The following is a 22389-nucleotide window of genomic DNA, read 5'->3' as shown; positions in this document are numbered from 1 at the left end:
CGAATCTGAACTGTGTGGCTAGGACTACAACCTAAGGGGACAGGCATTGTCGTAAAGGCTGCTCACAAGAAAACATATGAGGGATATATATATACTGAACAACAAGATGGTGCAGGAGGCGGTGGGGGGGGATTAAGTGTGGACAAGGACATGTCCTGTTGAGAATCGCGCTTTGTGAGAAAGGGAATAAAGGGAAGAAAATGCTGTAAGCAGAAATAGCAGAGTAGAGATACAACTTGCACATCCAAATTTAAGTGCAGTGCTGCTGGAGTTAGCAAGTGGACTTTTGGACATGCCTGCCGTCTAGTTTGCAGTTACATCTGCTTTTTTTTTTTTTCTTCCACTTGCCTATTCTCCTGTTATGTGCCACGGGAAACGAAGGCAACCAGTACAGTGTGTCTATTAACTGCAACTTTTTCTTCTCTGTCACATCTTTTTCAAACAGCAACAACCAAACAATAACAACCCAAATGCACAGCTGCGGTGTTTTGTGACAATCATTGCTTATTAACAACAACCAAAAGATCTTTCACGTTACACAACAGGAATGAACTGCAAAACTCTGAATAACTTACTAGCTCTCCTCTCCTTCTGCCTCGTCTTTTTTTTTTTCTTTTCCCTCCGCCATGCAACCATTCCTCTTACCCGTAATGCCCGCCCTTCAACAGAACCCCCTTCTGCCGTACACTCAGCCTGACTATAAGCTGGTGGCATGCCATTGGATTTGTGCCGATTCCAAGTTGTTTCGGTGGGCGGGCACCGGAGGCATGCCACGGTCGCCACTGTCGTCCGGTTCGTTTCTTCAAGGTAGCAGCACTGCCACCCCTCGGCCCCTCGATGAGAGTCTCACCCCCTTTCCACCCTCCGTATCAGCCCAGCGAGGACTCTCGAATGAAGGCTGCTTTCGCGTCTATACTTCTCTCACTCTCTCACACCCACCTTTCCCGTTGGGCCCGCGGCAGCTTTCTCTGACAGGTGTTTCCGGTCGCCGCCGCCTCTACCACGCTTCCAACCAGCCGGGCTCGCCTGCTGCTCCTACCTGGGCTTCGGGGCACGTAGTATGGTGTGCGTATACGTGGTACGCGCACGCCTACCTGTCCCGGGGCGGCTGCGACTGCGCTCTCACACGGGCCAGGCATCGACCAAGCAAGCGTGGAAAAGAGGAATTTTTCCGCTCTCACCGTGTGCGCGTGTGTGTGACAGAGGAAGCAACAGACGGTATCAAGTGCCGTGTGGCGCCGGAAGCCGCTCTTGCGTGTACACTGCGTTCGCTCCGGGCCGGACACATCGCGCATGACTAGAGTACAGGATGTGGACCCCTGGGGTAAGGGGGTGAAGAACTCTGAACGTCTCGATATCGGACGAATGGCCGGAAACTGTTCGTTAGATGCAACGAAAGAACGTGACAATTGTCTCTCAACTCAGTTACGATGAGCGAACTAGAAAATAAAAAGACGAAGGAAATTGCGCAACTTTGGAAAGTACACGCAACGTGCAACGCAAACAAGAGGACCAAGCTACGTGAAGTGCTCGATAGGTCTTGTCATTCTGGTTATAACTTTGTTACTAAGTGTTGGAATTGAAAGATTATATATCGAAACGGATTGCAACCATTCCTAGGAGCACGCCATGATTTGATCTGAACACCAGCGGCGTCGCACTTCCATCGCAGGTGGCAACGTGGAATCGCAGGTTTCATGTACACTCTAAACAGAAAGGAGTAAAAAGGGAGTGAGCTGTTCTCTATAGCGCACTCCCTTTTATAAGGGAGTGCGCTAGAGGGCAGCTTAGATCCCTTTTGTAGCGATAGCTACATAACGCTAGCATTTCGAGCCTTCAGCGTGGCTAAAGTGGCGGCGCCATGGCTGGTCACAAGGTAGGTCACGTGATTGGTCACGTAGTGCGGAGCAGCTGCCGCGGTGCGGCGCGCCTGCGAGATTGGGGAGGGGGGGGGGGGGGAAGTGGAGAGGGTGTGAGAGTGAATCCACGTCCAGGGACGAAGATGAAGAAGCTACACCCAGCGAAACGAGCGGCATCGCAAGTTATCACAAAATTATCCAGTTACTCCACTCCTTACCCATGCGTGCATTTCTATGAGCAATGCACACTGGCCAATCCCCCGCCGTGGGAACGTTCCATTCAGCCTGAGGATATCATCATCATCATCATCAACGGAGCGGCGAAAGACTGACTTTCCAATTCGACTGAGCGAGTTCTACTCGGCCAGCTGTAGCTATCGCGTCACTCTAGGTTTAACCAGGGCTAAACCACAGCCAACTTTTTTTTTTATGTTTAGAGTGTACGGTGTCGCCGCCACGCGGCCGCCTCCGGGGCCGCCGGAGCGATGATACCGGCGGAAAGCGTGGCTTGTGCCGACGTCTGCCGCTCAACTTCTGTACTGCCATCTCTTCCGCGCAGCGCTTTTAGCGTGTTAGTGCGTTTAGAATGGCAGTTTTTCACACAACCACGTCAATACGTTAACGTAACACCCAAGCGCGCCTGTAAAGCATAAAATATGGGTAGAAAGCGTAAAATCAATTGACTTTTTCTGTTTACTACAGTGCTTGAACTGTGCGGTCAAAAGCGAGTTAAGTCTGCTTATTTTTACAGTCAGTAGTCGCCGATTGCACACTAGGTTAGGAGTATGTGGTGAAGTTAATTAAAACGCAGTATTGGCCAATCAGTTACTCGTCATGAAAATTTAAAGCAGCGCGATGAAAGGACGACGACGAAGAAACACGAAAACGACAGCAATAGAGCTGCAGCTGTCCTGTTGGTTGTGTGCTGTCAGTCGACCGCATTTTTACGCGCGGCTTTAAATTGTAGTCGAGTATTTGACGGAATCCCGTCTGACGAGGATTGAATATAATAACAGAAAAGAGGAGGGCTTGCTTTAAATTGGCAGCATAATCAAGGTTCGCATTAAAAAGTGTGTGAGCAAGACTGTGATAGTTGGGCATGTCTGCCCCAGTTATTTCTTCTAGCATAACATTGTTGGGCAGTGATCTTCACTGGCGTAAATTGTGAACCGCCCTTGAGGGCGACATTCTTCAGCAGCGCCCACTTGACCGTACAGGTACTTCGTAATAAAACATCTCTCCTGCATGGCTCAATGTGTGCAGCGTTTGCAGTCAGTAGTCACAGATTGCGCATTAAGTTCGGAGTCTTCTGAACTTTTCTACGAAGTGGAGCTGCATATCAGCAGCAGTTTGTCACCGAGGAAGTAGTAGCGCAGCTTCTCTTTAAACCCGGTGCTACCTCGCCTGTCGAGCGATCGCTACTGAAAAGAACTTCCGTGAGTGCTTGCTCACGATTTACGTCAGTATAAATCGTTGCCTACCTGCAATGCTCCAAATTCAATCGGCGGGCCGAAATGCGCAGTGCAGACCGTCATTGCTACTTTGCATTGTTGCTTTCTTCTCGCACATAACAGGTCACGATTTCTTGGGCACCAAGAGTGGTGCATTGTATTCCTGGCCTCTAGTTATACGGCGGGAAGAGTGCGCTTTACTAATGCAGTTTCATTTTGAAGCCAACAAGGAGTACTGCAGCTGCAAATGAAGGGACCGCATCCAACACTATGCAAAAAGAAAGCCTGATTTATTAAGGCACTGATAAATGGCAGCGTTGCAAAACGAACCGGTGGCAGAGCCGACGCCTGTCAACAAGCTGGCCGCAGAGCCGATCCATCACACTCGAGAAAAGCGGCCGGAGCAAAATAATGTGGCATATATCCGAGCTCGGGAATTTATAGGCAACTTACAGAAGAAGGGAGAGGAAAAAAAGTCAGTAGGTACGCGCGAACATTCGAAAATTTTAAATAGTGAGTCGAATATTCTCCTGTTCGATTCGAGAAGTGATCAGATAGTGTATGTTCAAAATCATTCGGAACGAATTGAGTTTCTTCCAAAGTTTTCGAATAATCATTGGCACGAAGTTCGAATAGGACACGCTACGCAGTTTTCTTCGGTATTAGACAGTTTTAGCGTAGCCAGTTAGCCGCGCGGCAAATGCGGTAACGCGTTGCCGTTGCTTCCCTTGCCAGGCTTGCCTGGACACATTTGCCGTATGGTAGCAATTACCGTAGTTACCATGTTTACCGTACGGTGGCGGTAAAGGTCGCTATTATATTGCCTTCCTGTTGCGTGTCACCTAGTGGAGATTAGTTTCGCGAATTTTCACACTTATTGATATAACTCCACAAATTATAGCGCTCCACCGCAACGCCGCCGAATTTTAACTCGCTTAGCGAATATTTGTAAATATATTCGATTAGTATCCGATTTGGTTCTATCGCTTTCGATTCGTATTTGATTCGGTGTTGACTATCATTCTATTTCGCAGCAAATCTACGCTGTTCACATTCAATTCGGTTGGAAAAAATCTCTACTATTCGCAAACCCATGCAAAGAGAGCCGCCATTACACTTCTGTGCGGTGATGGGCGATAGCGAGTCACAGGTGCGGCAACGACAAAGCTTGTTCGCAGCACGCGGGTTCAACGTTCGTCCTGCGGTTACCAACTTGCTCCTCCGTGTAAGCTGACCTTTGGCATTGGTCCTTTTTCGTACTCAATGCTCACCAAGTAAATAAAACAAAAGACAAACCTTTTTGCACACCGCAGCGGTGGCCTAACTGTTCGAGCATCCGCCTCGTAGGTGGGAGGTGCAGGGTTCGATCCCCAGTGCCGCCGGGTACCCACCGGTGATACAATGGGCACAAGCTTTCCCCTGCCTTGTGCTCGGCTTATTTAGGGTGAAATGCTTGGCAAATGGGTCTCTGACCCCACCTTGTGAAATGAAAACTACCTTGTGCCATGGCGCTGTTCGTCCATAGCTGCCCTCGCGCCATAAAAATTCATCTTCATCATCAAACCGTTTGCACCGTGAAGGGCCTGGAACTCTGCGAGTCCTGTTCTGACTGAGGCTCTTTTATTGGCATAAAAAGCAACCCCGGGAACAAACTTCCAGCCCCCGCGTGTAGAGAGAGACGCCCGCCTATGCCTGAACGCTTGCTGATGAGCGGGGGTGGGAGCGCTGCTCACTTTCGCCCGGATGCGTCAGCGGGCCCAGGAAAGAAGAACGCGTTCCTCCGACTGGGCTCCACCTCGCCCGCTCGTCTCTTCAAACTCCCCCGCGCACTTTCTCCTCTCCCTCTGTGCCTGGAACGTAGTGGTGTTGCTGGCTTCTGGCAGTCTGACTTCCTGCCCGCTGCGATGGTTGGCCCCCCTTGGCCCCTGCGCCCGCCTCACCTTCGAAGCGGAGCAACTCTGCACTGACAGCTCTTGACCACGCCATTACGTCGGGGCTGGAAAGGTGGATCTCACACGGCGGCTTTGGCGCCCGCAGAATAACGAACGACATTGCTGCCATGATCGTCGCATATGGATAGTGTCATAAAAGATGCGACTCGAAAGTTGCCACACGTGCAGGTCGAGAAGGAAGTTACGTTTCCTTATTAGGCCGTTTTAGCACGGCCGTAAGGTAAATACTAGTAACTATGGCTGCTACGACCGTACGGCAAATGTGACTAGGCAAACGCCTTACAAAAGTTTTTTTAGACAGTCTATAGACTGTCCATAGACTTCTGTCTGTAAAGTCTATAGACTATGTAGAAACCCTAGAGAACAGTCTATAGGCAATACAAATCCTATAGACAGTCTATAGACAATCTATAGATTTATGGCCATACACTTTTAGTAGAAATTTGTCAATAGAAAGTCTATAGACTATGAATAGACAAAAATAAATATCTATAGGAAGGCAATAGAGTCTATAAGAAATCTATAGACTGTCTATAGACCATTTTTGTAAGGGCACGGCTACAGTAGATTGTCGCACGATTGTCGGGCAATGCTAAAACACTTCATAGGAGAGCAATGACGTATACTTTTGAAATACGTCGGCGAGCCAGCGTCTCCCGAGCCCTGCGTACGGTGGCCTCTCTTTTTCTTCCATGCCTTCAACGTCTCGTTGTGCCCCGTCTGAAATTTCGCTGATTTAGGTTCCCCGCCATCCACGTGGCCTTTTGTACAACCTCTCCCCATTCTTCTCCGTCGAACACTCGGCGACAATGAGCGCGCCGTCTCTTGTATTATACATTTGATGTCTTTTTCATTACAAAGCGAAAGCCTTTGAGGAGGGCTGCATGGGGCGCTGAAGAAATTTTAAAAAAAGAAAGAAAAATAAGGAAATGTTGGCAGCGCCGCTGGCTTTTTTTTTTTTTGCGGCATCGCCGGAACCATTTACAATAGCTTTACGGACGCTCGCTTCAAACAAAAGCCTCGACACGTGGCAGTCTCCTATTATGTGGAGACGCTGCCGAGAGAAGAAGAACAAGCAGTTTAAGGCTCTCGCGATAGGGTTGGATTTTGCCAAGTGCGTAGTAGAGATGCGTGTCTTGTATAAATCACCGAAAACAGGTATATAACACCCTTGGAGAAAACACCGGAGCACCCCTAGATAAGGTGTGTGAGAAGCACGTGTAGTAGCCGCAAAAAACGCTACGAAAATCTTTTTGACAGGCATTGTGAGGACGCAGTCCGTCTTGCGAAGGAGCGCTCCAAGAAACAGGTGTTCTTACGTAAGTACGTACCTACGCATGAAAAAGACAATTCTGTTGACGCACTTCCGTACATGCGAGTCTACGAATTGCGTAGGGTCTGTTCGCCGGGAATTGCGGCAATTGTCTTTTTTTTTCTTCTTTTGCTGAACAAAAACGGCCGGCGCAGGCTAAATTCTAGAGAAAGAACTCGCTACCTATCCTGTAGGGCACCAGACTGGGACAAACTCTAACGAGTAGTGCAAACTTAATTGCCTGGGTATTTTTACACAATATTTACACCGACCACATCATGTGCCCACAAACTGATGCTGTTACACACGATCGATAAACTTACAGCGAGGAGGTCCCAAAATGTAAACTATCCATTATACCAGGGATTACCGCGAATAACGACTTCAAAAGAAATAGGAGGGTTCCATTCAACCTGTGGTCATCGATCGTTTCTACAGTGCCTGTCACTGGTTTGCTAGACACGGTTGACATTTGCTTCAAGTTGCTTAAAACGATTAGTGCTTTTTACGCGGCGAGACAAACCCTAACGGTTGTGCAAAGTTTGAGAATTAAAATTCAGATTTAAACGATGGTATCTTGGCCCTCGCTCTCGCACCACCACCTTTTTCATCCTCGTCCACTCCACCGGAGGAGAACCATTTGGTTTATGGCGAAACGAAAAGTCTTGTACAAGGATGCGGTGGCTACGTCGCCGGACTGTTGGTGCAGCTAGAGGTGCGACCAAAGAAGGAAAAGGGGTAAACACTGCGAAAAAGAAAATAAAAATAGATGTTGGGAGGGCCACGCCGCTCAGGCTCAGGGCTGAAGCAGGAAGGCGCCCGCATTGCTCGGCACCGGGCGCGGCGATAGAGCGAGGAAAGTAGATAGGAAAGAAAGCAGTCGAGGGGAGGGGGAACGAAGAGGTTACGAAAGAGGACGCCTATCTCTGGGCAAGCAGCGACTGTGCGACTGGAAGGTAGGAGAGACGGGGAATGGACGCAGTGGGAAAGAACGGCCAGCCGCCGCCATACAGCCGCCGAGGCCCAGGCAGGGATAAAGGATTCTTGTGTGTTTTTTCCTCCGCTGAGCCCTTCTCAAATCCCTCCGGAGAGCCGAAAGGGGGGAGCGTCGGTCGAAGCGCATCGCGGCTGCTTGGTCCCCCCCCCCTCCCCCCTGCTGTCGGAAGGGAGGGGTGCACCGGAGGCCCCGGCAATTTATCATGGAGGCTTACTCCGTTTTGTACGCTCGGTGCAGGAAGCAGGGATGGGGAGAGCCCCGGTCTACTACGGACGGGGCCGGCGCTCCGGAGCGCGCGCCGGGCTGCGCTCTCTTCTCACCCCCCCCCGTCTTTCTTCCCCCCGCCTTCCCTCGTAGCGTTCCCGACACTGAGGGAGCCCGGGCTGACACTCCTTGCGGAGGGGACGACGGCCTCCCCCTGCCCCAAGCCGTTTCCGAAGAAGGGATGGGGGAAGGGAAGGGCGAAGCACAACTATCGCGCGCAGCATTGCGAAAAGCAGGACAGGAGAAGATACCGAAACGCAGTAAGAACGAGAAAGAAATGAATGGACGCGCGTAGTAATGAAATAAGGGAAAAAGAATTCGTCGCGAATGGAAGACCCCCAGCCGCTCGCTCCTCCGATTATATGTATATGTGTATTTTTCTAGAGCCGCGTGGCATCAAAAGTATATACACTATTTGCAAAATTGGGGGCGTAAAGCCGGCAGTGCTGCAGAGCAAACCGAACACAAACATCGATACGTGGCAATGGCGCCGCGCCCCTGTGGGGTGTTGCAGGAGAATAGGACAAGATTGTTTTGCGTGCACCTTTTTGCTTCTTTTAGGGTCTTTTTCTCCTTTGCACACCCAGTTTTGTTTCTCTTCGTGAACTGCGTCAATATTATGTTTATTCAGCGGCGTACGGTGCAGCCGAGTAACGTATGGCGGGGCAAATGTACATTGCATGGTCACGGACGCTCGATGGTATGGTTGTATGTATATGTGATGCCTGTCTTAAGGCTGCAGGACGTAAAGTTGTGGGAACCCCTCGCTGCTGCTCGTTTTCACACGGAAAACATTTAGAGAAATGAGGCACTTGACACGTGACCCCCGCATTCTTGTAGCAAGGCACTATTAGTATTTAGCAGCAAGAGTAAAACCATCAGAGCGAAACAACTGGGAGAACAAAAATGTCGTGCAGTGTCTTTGACGGGTGCTTTCAGTAAGAGGGAGCAGAGTGGTTCAGGGAACAAACTCCATTTAACAGCATCATGTAGAGTGGCAATTTGGTCTAGGTGGTTCGTTGATTAACAAGAGGCAAAACAGCTTAACGAACAAGGACTGCAGGAGAGAACACACGCGCTGACTACTGCCAAGTCAAAACATTTTATTTGCGCATGCAATTTATGCCGACGTGCAAGAAAAGTATTACAGACACGACGAGCTCCTAGGGGCTGTCCCTTTCTGCGCAGGAGTGGTTTTTGAGATTAAACAACGACAAGAAGGCAGGGAAATGTACGAAGCCATCCACATCCGCGCGAAGGGGGAAACTTGAGGCAGGACTCCTTCGATCAAGCTTTTGAAGAATGAACTGCTTCTTTATCTAAAATCTTTAGTTCCTATATCTCATAAATAGTGCTAAAGAGTTGGTTGGTTGGTAATAACTTTATTTAGAACCGCTTGAGCGGATCGGGTGAGGGTGGGTGAAGGGGGGGGGGGGGGTGTTGAGCAGGACAGCGACGGGCCCTCGGCGACCTTCAAAGCCCAGCCCACGATGCGAAGCTGTAGCTCCGCCTGTAGGCTACGCAGAGCAGCCTCCCATCGCTCCTGTGATTCCATCCCTTGGAAGGGAGGTTTCGGTTTGTTTGGGCAAATTTCGTATGTGTGTTTGCAAAATATAGAGTTGATAAATATAAGTGCTATAAAGATGGATAACCCACCGCTGTCTATCCACAGCTCCTGCACAGCCACCGTAGTCGTACATAGGTAACCCGCCGCGTTGTCTCAGTGGTTAGCGCGTTCGGCTATTAAGCAGAGGGACCCGGGTTCAATTCCGGATGCGGTCGCCGAGTTTCAATGGAGGCGGAACTTAAAAATCACTCGTGTGCTGTGCGATGTCAGTGCACGTTAAATACCCCACAGGTGGTCGAAATTATTCCGGATCCCGGAACCTTTCTCTCTTCCTTCTCTCACCTCCTCCTTCGTCCCTCTTGTCACGTATGTTTTTGAATCACCCTGGAGCGCCTATGGAAAGAGCGCCACGTGTGTTTTTCTGTGTGTGCGAGCGGCTCAGGCAGTGGCAGACGCCACGTATTTTTCAACTGATCGGACTGGTGAGGGGGGTGAGGGGCGCGGTAGGCTGGCCAAAGAGAAACGCCGGTCGCGGCAAAGCGCTCCGCTCGCTCCGTAGCCGATACCTGACGCCGTCTCGAAAAGGCATTGCCTGGTCAGGGAGCAAAGGTCTGCGTAACGGCCGCCAGATTCCACGCAGTGGTCGGCTACTTCGCAGAGGAAAGAGCTCTAAAAGAAGCGAAGAGCTACAGCGACCAAGGACCCCCTGGTGAGGAGGACACCGGGAGGGAGAGAGGACTTGCGCGATATGCGGTCGACGAGGGGAGATGGCACCTGGGGCCGAGCATAGAGGCTGCCGCCCTGACCGAGAACAAGTTAGTGCACTTGTATAAAGCCGCAAATAAATTATGGTGTATGTGGAAATGTCCATTGGTCCAGCTTCATCAGGTGGAGACGAGAGGGAGAAAAAAATCGGCTGTTTCTCTGGCGCAGTCGACAGGATCACCGGCGATAGGGCTCGACGGAGAAGACAGAAAGGATTCAGAGCTGGTACAAGAACCTCGGGCGTTGAATAGCGGGCCAAGCCGTTTCCTAAACACGACACTGGGTAGGTCGGTGTTTCGCAAGTTCCTCTTCCGCGGCGCACTGTGACTACTTTGAGTCATAGCTTGTGGGGTTGTAGCGGACAGGCAACAGATAGTAAGCTGATATAGGTCTGTAAGTCTTCAAGTACTTGGCGTGCCTTTTCTTGTGAATTAAAATGGTTGTAGCGTTCTTCCAAGATTCCGCTACGCTCGAGGTGATAAGTCATTTCGTATACAGGGTGACCAGCTTTTCTAGAATAATCTTCCCATTGTGCTTGAAGAGATATGCTTTTCCCTGGTCCTAGCAAGCTGCTCTCCCGCTGTGCAATTCTCCAGAGGCTTTGTTTACTTCAGCTTTCGCCACTGGTGGATATGTCCAATACCTGCACTGCTGCCTTCATCATCGTGCTGATTACTTCGGCTACTGTATAGATCTGTACAAAACACCTCGCCTACCTTAGCTTCCTTATCCATACTGGCAATGGTGTTCTGTCCACTCCTTGTCTCGTGACGCTTTTAGGCTACTGCCGTTTAGAGCATACTCGATTCTCTGCATATTTTTTTACTTCCGTTTGCCCGTTAGCTTACGCTTGTTGATTATTTCTGACACCTCCACCAGTTCTGCTCTATCTGTGAGGTTAGATGTTTTATGCTCTGCGTTTCTTAATCGGAACGTCCGCCTCTTGAAAGAGCTGACCGGTATCCTGTCTAGCTATCCTATCCCCAACTTCTTTTGTGAACTCATTAATGATATCTGCGTACTGCCGCGGTGGCAGAGTGCTTATGGTTCTCGGCTGCTGACCCCAAAGACGCGGATTCAATCCTGGCCGCGGCGGTCGCATTCCGGGGAATGCGAAATGCTATAGAGGCCCGTGTATTGTGCGATGTGAGTGCAGGTTAACGAGCCCCAGGTAGTGGAAATTATCTGGAGTCCTCCACTATGGTGTCGCTCTGAGCCTGAGTCGCTTTGGGACATTAAACGCCACGAACCAAAGAACCAGTGATATCTGTGAGACCGTCATTCATTGCTTGAAGACTAAGATCATCGTCCTCGATGAAAACGAATATATGTTCTGCAGAGGTGGGTCGAGGATGGCGATGGGTGGGCGGGCAGTCCCCTAGCCAGCGGGTGGAGTTGGGAAATGGCTTGTGGGTGGTGCTTCCTGAGGGCAACTGGCTTTCCCACTGGGTCCTTGAAGTCGATTCTGCCGTCGCTTTCTATGCGTTAGCATTAGAACCCCACTGTCGGAAAAATCTTTCCGTCCGTCTGCAGCCACGTTTGGCAGGTGGCAAAGTGGAGAGACAGGGAATCGCCCTTTCACTTTCAAGGGAGAGCGGGAGCAGGGAAGAAGAAAAGGGAGTGAAGTGCGGCCCGCATGGAGCGTTTTTCCGGGCGACTTGTCGGCGGCAGCGGAGCGTTTTTTTTTTTTTTTTTGCCGCCGAAGATGACGTTTTTGCCAAATCGTCGGGCTCTGGCGGAACAGAAAAAAACGTCGACGCGGCGCCGACGCCTCGCCGACGCCTTGCCGACGCAGGGAGAGGGCAGCAACAGAGGGCCAATGAGAGCCGGAGCGGGCGTCACCTGATTCTGGACGGAGCCACGCCGGCCGAGAGACACGCGCTCGCAGAGAGGATGCGCGCTCGCGAGCATTTTGCTCCCCAATATTTCATAGCACCAACCACCACCACCATTTGGCGCGCGAGAGCCAGCGGCTTCACTTCGCTTCCTGCGCACACGTCTGATTTCAGTATGGATGGGGGCGCGCGCATCGCACAACTGGGCGGCAAAAAAACGCCACTCGGCTGCTGACCATGCGGGAGTGAATTCGTCGACGCCGGCTCGGGCGTTGGGTGCGCGACGCGATTTGGCGGGCAAAAAACGCTCCACGCGGGCCACGCTTGAGAGGCGGTGGGTGTCGAGAGATACACTGCGGTCGCCAATCGGACTAAATTTGTACGCTTGGCCAACGACAGGGTCGGCCTCTACTTGGCCTCTACTGGCAGACTCTCTACTGGTCACTGCCTGACCACTTTATTGGGAGGTCTACCCTCTACTAGAGTGTCAGCCTCTCTCACACTGTTCCCACGGACCGCAACACAGGCATCTATCTATCTGGCGTTCTACAACCAATCAGCAATTACGAACGTCGAGTATGTCAAGTATGTCACTTCAGTAATCAGCCGTCGGCGGGGTCAGGGGTGAAGTCTTTGTGCACGAGGAAGACATCGTCGACTTTGATATCGGATACGGCGGCAGGCGGCGGCTGGGACAGGAGGTGGCTGGAGCGTGACTGGTGCAGAGGCTTTCATTTGCGCTGTTACGTAGTCGGGAAGAAGCGACGAGGTGTAGGAGGGTGGCGGCCGCTTGGAAATTTCGAAGATCCGCTGCTAGGCAAGATGAAGTCAGTGCGGAGTGATGAGACGCCGATCATGGTTGGAAGAACCTCGGGTTGGCAGCGCAGTATGGTGATGCGTACTTATTTTTTCGGAGCCCGATACGGGTGTTGCTGCCTTAGGCCTCCTGGTGGCCTCCCTTATATTATATAAGCGCCAGCTAAGTGCGCCGTACTGCTTCGCTTGCTTAGCGAAGAACGTTTAGAACTTTTTCGCAGCGAGATCACAAGTAGGTAGGCGGCAGCGGAACACGACGGGTATTCACTCAAATGCACCATTGACGGCGCTTGCGACAATTTTCCGTACCTCATTCGCAGTTATGGTTAGAATAGGGTAGAGGGCATGACCAGGATGACTATTTGTGGCCGGACATTCTGGTGTCGCCTTTTGATCGCACTCATACAACGCCAACAGCTCCTTGGTCTTGCCTTTTGAAAAAAGTGGCGAGACTTCGGCGGGCAATTTCCCAGTCGTTCTGCGTGTCGTAAATCCACTGACAAAATCTACGACAGGCGTTCGCTTTCCAAGCCCCACTGGCGAGGCCCGAAGTTGCAAGCAGCAAACCAGACGCGGAATGCCTCTTTTTCTTTCCGTTGGGCGCACTAGCAGAAAGACGGATGCCTGCGTCCACAAGTGGGCCAACAATGCCGAGCACGGCGAGCGGCGCCGCTCGACGATCCGACATGATGGAACGCGCGCGCCGAACAGGAGTCGCCGCGTGGTCGCCGCCGGTCTCCCGCAGCTCGTCCGAGGAGCCGCGCCGGGACGGGACCCACTGGGCCGCCTTCTTCGGCGCGCCCTCCGCTTCGGAGAAATCGGCCCTGCCTTGCCTACTCCGCGCGCACGCAGGTATTTACAGCGATTCCTGGCGTGTGTCTACACGCGTGCCATACGAGAACAGCGCAGAGAATCGCCGCCGTCTCTCGCTTTCAAAGGAAACCAGTTCTGGGGCCGTACGCGCGCTCTCGCCCTGTGCTGCATCGTTTGTGCCTCGGCCGGCCGCCGAACTGCCTGCTGCGATGCAGGCGCCTTGTGTATGTGTGTGCGCGTGTCTGTCTGTCTTCTCTCCTCGCTTGCTTTTATTGTTTTGTCTTTTGTCTCTGTAGCTGCGAGTGCCGTGCCGCGATCCATTGAGCAGCAGCAGCAGCAGAGGCAGCGCGAGGCTCCGAGGAACTCGACACCCCAACGAGATGGCCTGGATACGCTTCGCCGGTTTCCGGCTGGCTTCGTCCGCGCTCCTCGGGCGCGTGCGGCGAGCCTCGCGCGCCGCCGGCAGCGCCCGTTGCGTGCAACTCGATACCCTTTTCTCCTATTCCTTTCGCTTTTGCTTCCCACCCAGGCCGAGTCATGCACTTTTCACGCACGGAACACGCCGCCGGACGCGTCGGCCGCTGCGGAAACGCGTTTCTTTCTTGCTGCGTGCGCGCTTTATTTGTTGCCTCTCTCTTTCGGCGAGCCAGGTCTGTATTCTTTTGCTTGTTCATAATGCAGCGGGAGACATCAGCGTCTCCGTTGCGTGATGAGGGTTCTGCAGCGGTCATCGCGCAGGTCTCCCAGCATCGGTCCGCTTGTGAGTGGCGTCTCTCGCTGTAGCGCAGACCTTGAACGACAGACGCCGCAGAAGCTACCAGAGTCGAGGCTGAACGACTTGATCGTAATGCTGCCCTTTGTGTACGTCGGGTTAAAGTATTCTTGGAACAGGAAAGACCAACCTGTTAGCGGTCGCATTACTTACACGCCACGCGGACCCATTACGCCAGCACAAGACACTTATTGCTTCTGCGCAGCGACCACGAGGCGTCCCTCATCCGGCTCTCTTTCCGGCTCACGAGGTGAGCGCCGAGCGGAACGACGCCTGGGGGGACCGCCTTCGAGCCACGCTGACTGGGGATCGGCTGCACATCCATTCTGAATTCTGTCTAAACACAGACCCCGTGGCCCAAGACATTCGACTCCGTGCCACATAAACCACGCGTTCACGAGGGCTGCCCGCGCCCGTACTCCGAACTCCTAAATCTCCCAAGCCTCGGCATCACGCAAGCAAGGAACAACGACGTAACGTGAGCCGTCGACAGGCGCGCTGCGAGATTCCAAACTTCGACCGAGAGCATTTTTCCGAGGGAGACCAACGAGAGACGCCGACGAAACGAGACGCGTCAGCACGGTCCTCCCAGCTCTGCAGATCCTTCGAACCTACTACGCATTAATGAACCAGTTCGTTTTACCCTTGTATCCGTAAGCTCAAATAAACCAGTTTGCTTTTAATCGAGAAGAATCCGGCCACTTCCTCGCTGACATGGCGCAGCCGACAGGATCTGCAGAGGAACCTCCCGTGCACGTCGAAAGAGAGGACATCACGGAGCGCACCAGAACGCCGTCGGTGAGCTCTGAATCCACATTCATCTGGTCTCCGGCGAAATCGACTGACCGTCACGTTCTCAGCGCCTTGAAAAAGCAGCGACTGGCGGACGAGTTGAGAACCCGTGGGCTTCCGTGCACCGGCCGTAAGGACGATCTTGTGACTCGTCTGCTGGACGACAACACTCGCCTCCAGGCCACGCCGGGCTCGTCCGATTCAACGACCAGCCAGGACGAAACAGACTGCGGTGGCCACGGAGAAGCGGATTCGAAGGCGCCAGCTGCGATCGATATGCTGCGGGCCGAGGTTGACGAATTACGACGGCTTCTAACCCAACAACGACACGAGCTGTCGACACGAACTGGGCACGAAACGGCCTCCCAACGTCACGAGGGAGTCCGCGCCCTTGCCGCGGCAGCAACCCAAGGGCCGACAGACGCCGATCACGGCATACCTCCTCAGTCCTCACCGCAAAACGACGCATCTACGGCTCCCGAGGGTACACCAAGCCTGAACGAAGTTATGGCTATGTTCGCTCGCGCACAGCTACAGATGACGGAGGCATTGACGAGAATGTCAGCGCCAGCTTCGCCCGTGCTGATACAGTCTACGAACGATACCGCGTCCGCCATCCCCGAGTACGACGGTAGTGCTCAACGAAATGCGCTGACGTGGATCTCGCAAGTGGAGCGCGTTGCTGCGTTGGCCCACTGGTCCCCATCACTGACGCTCGCGACGGCGGCAACTCGGCTGCAGCGAGCTGCGAGGGACTGGCACACTTCTTACGGCATTGCTTACGAGACGTGGGACACCTGGAAGCAAGCCTTCACTGCGCGTTTCGACCGGAAGCTCACAATGCAGGAGTTCCTGGACCTGCAGGCTGCCCGAGCACTGCGCAGTTCGGAAACCCTCGTCGAGTATATGTACTCGAAAAACGCTATTCTCGACAAGTCTCCCTACCCTCTTGCGAATGAAGAGAGAATTTCGCTGATTCTCAGTGGGATCAACGAGGACACCTGGGCTAATCCGCTCGCTGCACAGCCGTGCAGCAGCGTCATCGAACTCATCGACCGCGCAGCGCTGCTCGACACCCGACGGCGTAAGGCAGTAACGGCGCAAACGACGCAGCTTCAAAATTCTGCACTGGGGCAACGGAACCGGATGAGAAGCAGCGACGAGTCCAGAGGGACGGCAGACGACGGACGCGGTGATTCAGGCGAGCGGTCAAGGCGGCGGGAACAGCGAGAACCGGGAACGTCAGTGCGAGCAAAAGCCTGCTTCAACTGCGGCAATATTGGGCACCTGTCAAGAGATTGCACAAGACCAAAAACGGAAGCCACGATTCGTGCCGAGCGACGCAGAGGAGCCAGAACTAACGAAGCACTCAATACCGGGCCGACAAACAGGCAGGCGAACTGTTTCCTGCAATCGACGGGCGGCACCTTACCGATCGTGAAGGGCTTCGTCGAAAACCGACCGGTGAGAGTCTGCATAGACAGCGGCTCGAACGTGTCCGTCCTCAACGAGGGCTTCTTGGGCCCCGACGTCCGCTCCCGACCTTGGACGTCTCCCGAGAAGATAGAAGTGCTCGACCGATGCATCAGACCTTCGTGCGTGGCAACCATGGAAGTGACCGTGGGAACATCGACTGTGCGGCTCGAAGAGGTCGTGATCGCTCCCTTGCCAAGCGCCATGGACCTGATTCTGGGTTCGGATTGGCGCCGTGCCGCGAACGTCGACGTCACGTTCCACCCCTCGAACGACATCACCCTGGTCCCCGTACAGCCATCGGTGAGCGAGTCACCATCTCATGCGCCAGGCACACACGATACGAACCGTGTTGGAGAGACGTTAATAACAGCCTTCAGCAATCGCAAGACCCGAAACGAAGCTCCAACAAGCGACATCGGATTCGTAAGGTTTAACTCAAAGGACCCTGGTCCAGACGAAGATTTCGCTTATCTCGTAGAAGAGGCTGTATCCAAAATGACCCGTGACGAAGACGCTGAAGAAAGGGATGAGCTCCGCGCAATTTTGAAACGCCATCACAGAGCATTCGCGACAAAGACAGATGCACTTGGGCTCTGCGATCACGCGGAGCACAGCATTGAACTCAGAGACGACATTCCTGTCGCGTCAAGACCGTATAGATCTTGCCCTGCGGACCGCCACTTTATTAGGGAACAAGTGAACGACTACCTGGCTAAGGGGATCATCCGACCTAGCCAGAGCCAGTACTGTGCTCCTACCATTGTCGTGGATCAGCCACACCACCCAACCATGCCTCGACGGATGGTCCATGACTACCGAAAACTGAACATTGGAACCATCGGGGAGGAAATAGACGCCGCACAAAGACTACACGACATGAAAAACTCTCTTGAGAAGAGCCAGGAGGAATCGACGAAACGCTACAACGAAAGACGTCAGACGCCGCATTTCCAGTGTGAAGATCTCGTCCTTCTCGAAATCGGCGCAAGATCTACATTGGATGCAAGATACGAAGGCCCGTTCGAAATAACTGCACTGACTGGTCCCAACATGGCTGTCATAAGCAGGATCCCTCACATTCCTGGAAAGTTAAACGAGAAAACTGTGAACATCGAACAACTAAGAAGGTACAAGGAACGCGCCTTGGACACCGGGGAACTGATATCTACAACGTGCGCCTGAGGACAGACGCATATTTTGGAGGGGCCGTGTTAGCGGTCGCATTACTTACACGCCACGCGGACCCATTACGCCAGCACAAGACACTTATTGCTTCTGCGCAGCGACCACGAGGCGTCCCTCATCCGGCTCTCTTTCCGGCTCACGAGGTGAGCGCCGAGCGGAACGACGCCTGGGGGGACCGCCTTCGAGCCACGCTGACTGGGGATCGGCTGCACATCCATTCTGAATTCTGTCTAAACACAGACCCCGTGGCCCAAGACATTCGACTCCGTGCCACATAAACCACGCGTTCACGAGGGCTGCCCGCGCCCGTACTCCGAACTCCTAAATCTCCCAAGCCTCGGCATCACGCAAGCAAGGAACAACGACGTAACGTGAGCCGTCGACAGGCGCGCTGCGAGATTCCAAACTTCGACCGAGAGCATTTTTCCGAGGGAGACCAACGAGAGACGCCGACGAAACGAGACGCGTCAGCACGGTCCTCCCAGCTCTGCAGATCCTTCGAACCTACTACGCATTAATGAACCAGTTCGTTTTACCCTTGTATCCGTAAGCTCAAATAAACCAGTTTGCTTTTAATCGAGAAGAATCCGGCCACTTCCTCGCTGACAAACCTAACGAGAGTCTTTTCAGACCGCACATTCTATGCGGCGGTTTTATAAGATTTGTCATTTCCCTCCCTCTGGGTTCTTGAAATCCGCCGAGTGAATGGCCGATTGATTTCTATTTTTTTTTTGTTGAAGAACAGGTAAGCGGTAACATTGCCCTAGACTTTCTAGGCGGCAAGGCGATCGTCTTCTCTTAGCAAGGATTTTTTTTATTCAAGAACACTGTCCCTACTTTATACCCTTCAAATAAAGCGTTAAAAATGCATTGTGTATTAATTTGCACGCAGTGCGCATTCATGAGAGGCACTAGCAAACCCCCCATTCCAATAGTTGCCCATGAATTCACTGTGATATGCATATTTGACGCGCAGACCCTCATGACATGCTTTCATCAATCACTTTTCGCCACTACACCTCCGACGTCCCTTTCCAGCTTAACATATTCCAATAGCCTTTCAGCACGAAGCTCCTCCGCGAAAAAATCGAATGTGAGCATAGTTTCTCGCTTCTTAAATAAGATAGACAAAATGCGAGAGCATCGTGAAAATGGTCTCTCCAATGAGTGCTGCGATGTCATCGTTCCTCCGACCAGTTCTGACAGATAAAAAGAATGACAGCTGAGCGGTGGTCACCGAATCAGTGGGCAGCCCCTCTGCAGCTTCCGCTTCCTTTGCCACTCCAAACAGTCAGCCACACACACGCAGTCATTAACTGGAGTAGGCGACAAAAGCCGGGACAACACTTATTCTCACAACTAGTTGGCAGTGCAGAGGCAGACTACGAGGGCAGCGAGTCCACGGCTAGCAGACATGCGTGTTTGGATCCCGGGGCTGCCTGACGGGACCAGTGGAAGCCGTTGCCTTCCTCTTCAAACTGCACTGCAAAGAACTTGGAAGGCACGTCGCGCAGACGAATGAAGGCATATTCTCTTTCCCTGTCAACCACATTAAGCTTCAACAGCGCCAATATCTGCACACAAATCTTCCGACACGGCGTCTGCGGCGGTCAGCGGGTGTACCGCGGCCACCGACCACTCAGTCTGGCCAGCCAGTGCGGCACTCCAACCCCGCACCACTTATGGCTGCCCCTCCACAGCGGTTCTCGCGGTGTCTCCTCATGCATATGCGTCCGGCGTGGCAGACGGCCCCAGCGAGCAGCACAGGGCGGCCCAGATCAGCATCTAGATGGCTGCAGCAGCGCTGCAGAGCAATCGATGCCTTCCTTTCCCGCGCGGCGGCGCTGCTGGTGGCAGTGGTGGTAGCCAGGCTATGTGGCAGGCCTGCGTCCTGCATCCGTGTCGCATGTTCACGCGAGGATAGCAGCCCGCGTGTGTTGTCCGACTGTGCGTGAGCGCGCGCGGCCGCCGACGGAGCGCGTTGTACGAGAAGCGAGCACTTGGCGGCTATTAATTTATGCCTTATGGACTCGAGCACGGGATGCGTGACCCGGCGGCCGCCACGGTTGGCTGGCCGCGGCACGCAGCGCCGCCGCGTCTGGCAGCAGCAGGGAGCGTTCGGCGTGACGCGCCGCTGGAGACGCCGCGCGGTCTTGCCACCTGTCCCCCTGCCACTGCGTCCGCCGCCACCCTCCTGCCTCGCTTCCACGCCTTCATTATACGCATCGCGGCGCTATTCCGGATAACACTCCGCCGAGACCGCAGCCGGTCGCGTGGAGACTTGGCCCCGGGACAATGCGCCAGGTCGGCCGTTCAGCTAACTTCTGCGGCGACTCAGTGGTTGGGCGACCATTTATTTATACAGTCGAATTTCGGTAACTCCAGCACGGACGGAACCTAGGATCTAGCCGCCGCGGTGGCTCAGTGGTTATGGCGCTCGGCTGCTGACCCGAAAGACGCGGGCTCGATCCCGGCCGCGGCAGTTGAATTTCGGTGAAGGCGAAATTCTAGAGGCCCGTGTACTGTGCGACGTCAGTGCACGTTAAATAACCCCAGGTGGTCGAAATTTCCGGAGCCCTTCACTACTGCGTCTCTCATAGCCTGAGTCGCTTTGGGACGTTAAACCCCTATAAACCAAACCAAACCGGAACATAGGATCTGTTCGAATTGTGTGGAGTTCGACGCAAGTGAAAGCGATATGAAGCTGTTTGGACGAAAGCCGAAAGTTCGAATAAACCGGGACTTCGAATTAAGCGAATTGGAAGCTTGGCAGTATTTCACTGTGTGTTGCAGGGTATGATCATGACGTGGAGGGTAACTTCGAGGAGAAGGGTTTAGAAAAAAAAAATATTCGAAGTTGCCAGTAAAAAATTAATTAGGCTTGTCGCAGGGCACACACAATCCTGCCAAGGAGTTGGTGGGAACGAGTCGTGCGCCTATACGATCCCCATAATCCCGATCTGATTTGCCCGCGCTTACTCCTTCCCTTTTTCTTCTCTACTTCTGTACCGTAAAGTAAGGAAGCTCAGTGGAAGCCAAGTGACTGCTGTGTGCGGCAAATTCCTCAGCTCCTCGTAACAGATATAGCGGAGCATAGATTAATTTCTAAATAAAGCTTGTTCGGTAGTATATGTATTCGTTACGAACCCCGTAGCCTGCTTGCGGGTCAATGGCTTTCCGAGAAAACAAAACTGCTTAGTACAAGCGAGAGGCACCGAAGGAAACACACTGGACTCCTCAGCGGGACACTGCAAACATTCGTGAGTGCGTTTGTTTGTGTTCATTCTGAGTGCAAGTGCTTGCTTCCATCATCCCTTTTTATTTCGTTTTCTTCTTTTTCTGAGGGGAGGGGGAGAAGTAATTTTCATTGCTATCATCTGTAGCAGGTCTGCAGTCAGACAAGCCTAGAAGTCTTCAATAAAAGTTCTCTCTTCACAGTATCTAATAGAGATCGTAGTGTGCCTCTCCTGTATTCGCCAGCGCGATCAAGCAGCTCAAGCTCGTTCTGTTGGACTCAACTTCGCTGTTTTCTCAAGTGGCACACTGGAATGTTACCCATTCTGGGCTTCTCAATTATTTGCCTCGATCCGAAGCCAGCTTTACGTTCGGTTATTATTTTTTTTTCTTATAGGAGGTATTCACATGACGTCATCCGCAAGGGGAGCTAGCGGCCGGCGCGGCATTCGCCATGTTGGTGGTCGCGCGCGCGGCAGCCGCAGCATTTACCTCTCTTGTGATGTGTGAAATGTGAGTGTATTTAGCGTCTCGCCGCAGATCATTTCTGTCCGACCCGTAACACCGTGTGACTGAGTGGATACGCAGTGAACGGCGCGATGCAGAAAGAGCAGGCACGCTGAAAAGGTTACACTTTGTGAAAACGTCGACCCCTAGGAAGGTGCAGGTGCCGGCGTGGTGTGCGACTTACTACAAGACGGCTGCCGTGCGTTGAATTCACCGATATTGAGGTCCGCCTTGTGCACGGCGTAAGTTTGCCGACAGGCCGAGGAATTAAAGCATGCAAATCTATGAGAGGGTGCAATTGCTTGACAAGCGGTCGAGCCCAACATCCGTGCTGAGGGTGCCGACGGCCGAAGTGCCGTTTTTCACCTAGGTGAGTAGTTAAACGTGTCTGTTCGTTTAGCTAGCTTAGCTTGTCATCTCTGTCTGCTGAAAGTGACATGTTACTACCGAATGTAGCGGAATCGCTGCACATCGCGTTGCTGCGAACCGGCCTACAGATTCCAGGTCCTGTGCACTCGAAGCAACGCTACGTTTCTACAATCAAACCTGCAAAACATTCTCGCTATGTCTGCCATTCATGCTGCGAATGCATGGCAGTATTTGCTCGACCATTTTGTCGCGCAAATAAAGCAGCTATGACGCAATATGGCTTTTTACTGAAAAAATGAGGCTTCGGCAGTTCGCGGACTACAGCCGCTGGAAATATGAGTTTCTGCAGCGTCAGTTTTGGAATATGGGTAATTAATCATGTGATGTGTTATCCACGGTGTGTCCTGCATGAGTAGCTGACAG

The sequence above is a fragment of the Amblyomma americanum genome, chromosome 7, assembly GCF_052857255.1.
Source record: "Amblyomma americanum isolate KBUSLIRL-KWMA chromosome 7, ASM5285725v1, whole genome shotgun sequence".
Classification (NCBI taxonomy): Eukaryota; Metazoa; Arthropoda; class Arachnida; order Ixodida; family Ixodidae; genus Amblyomma; species Amblyomma americanum.
Note: the sequence above shows the minus strand (reverse complement) of the source record.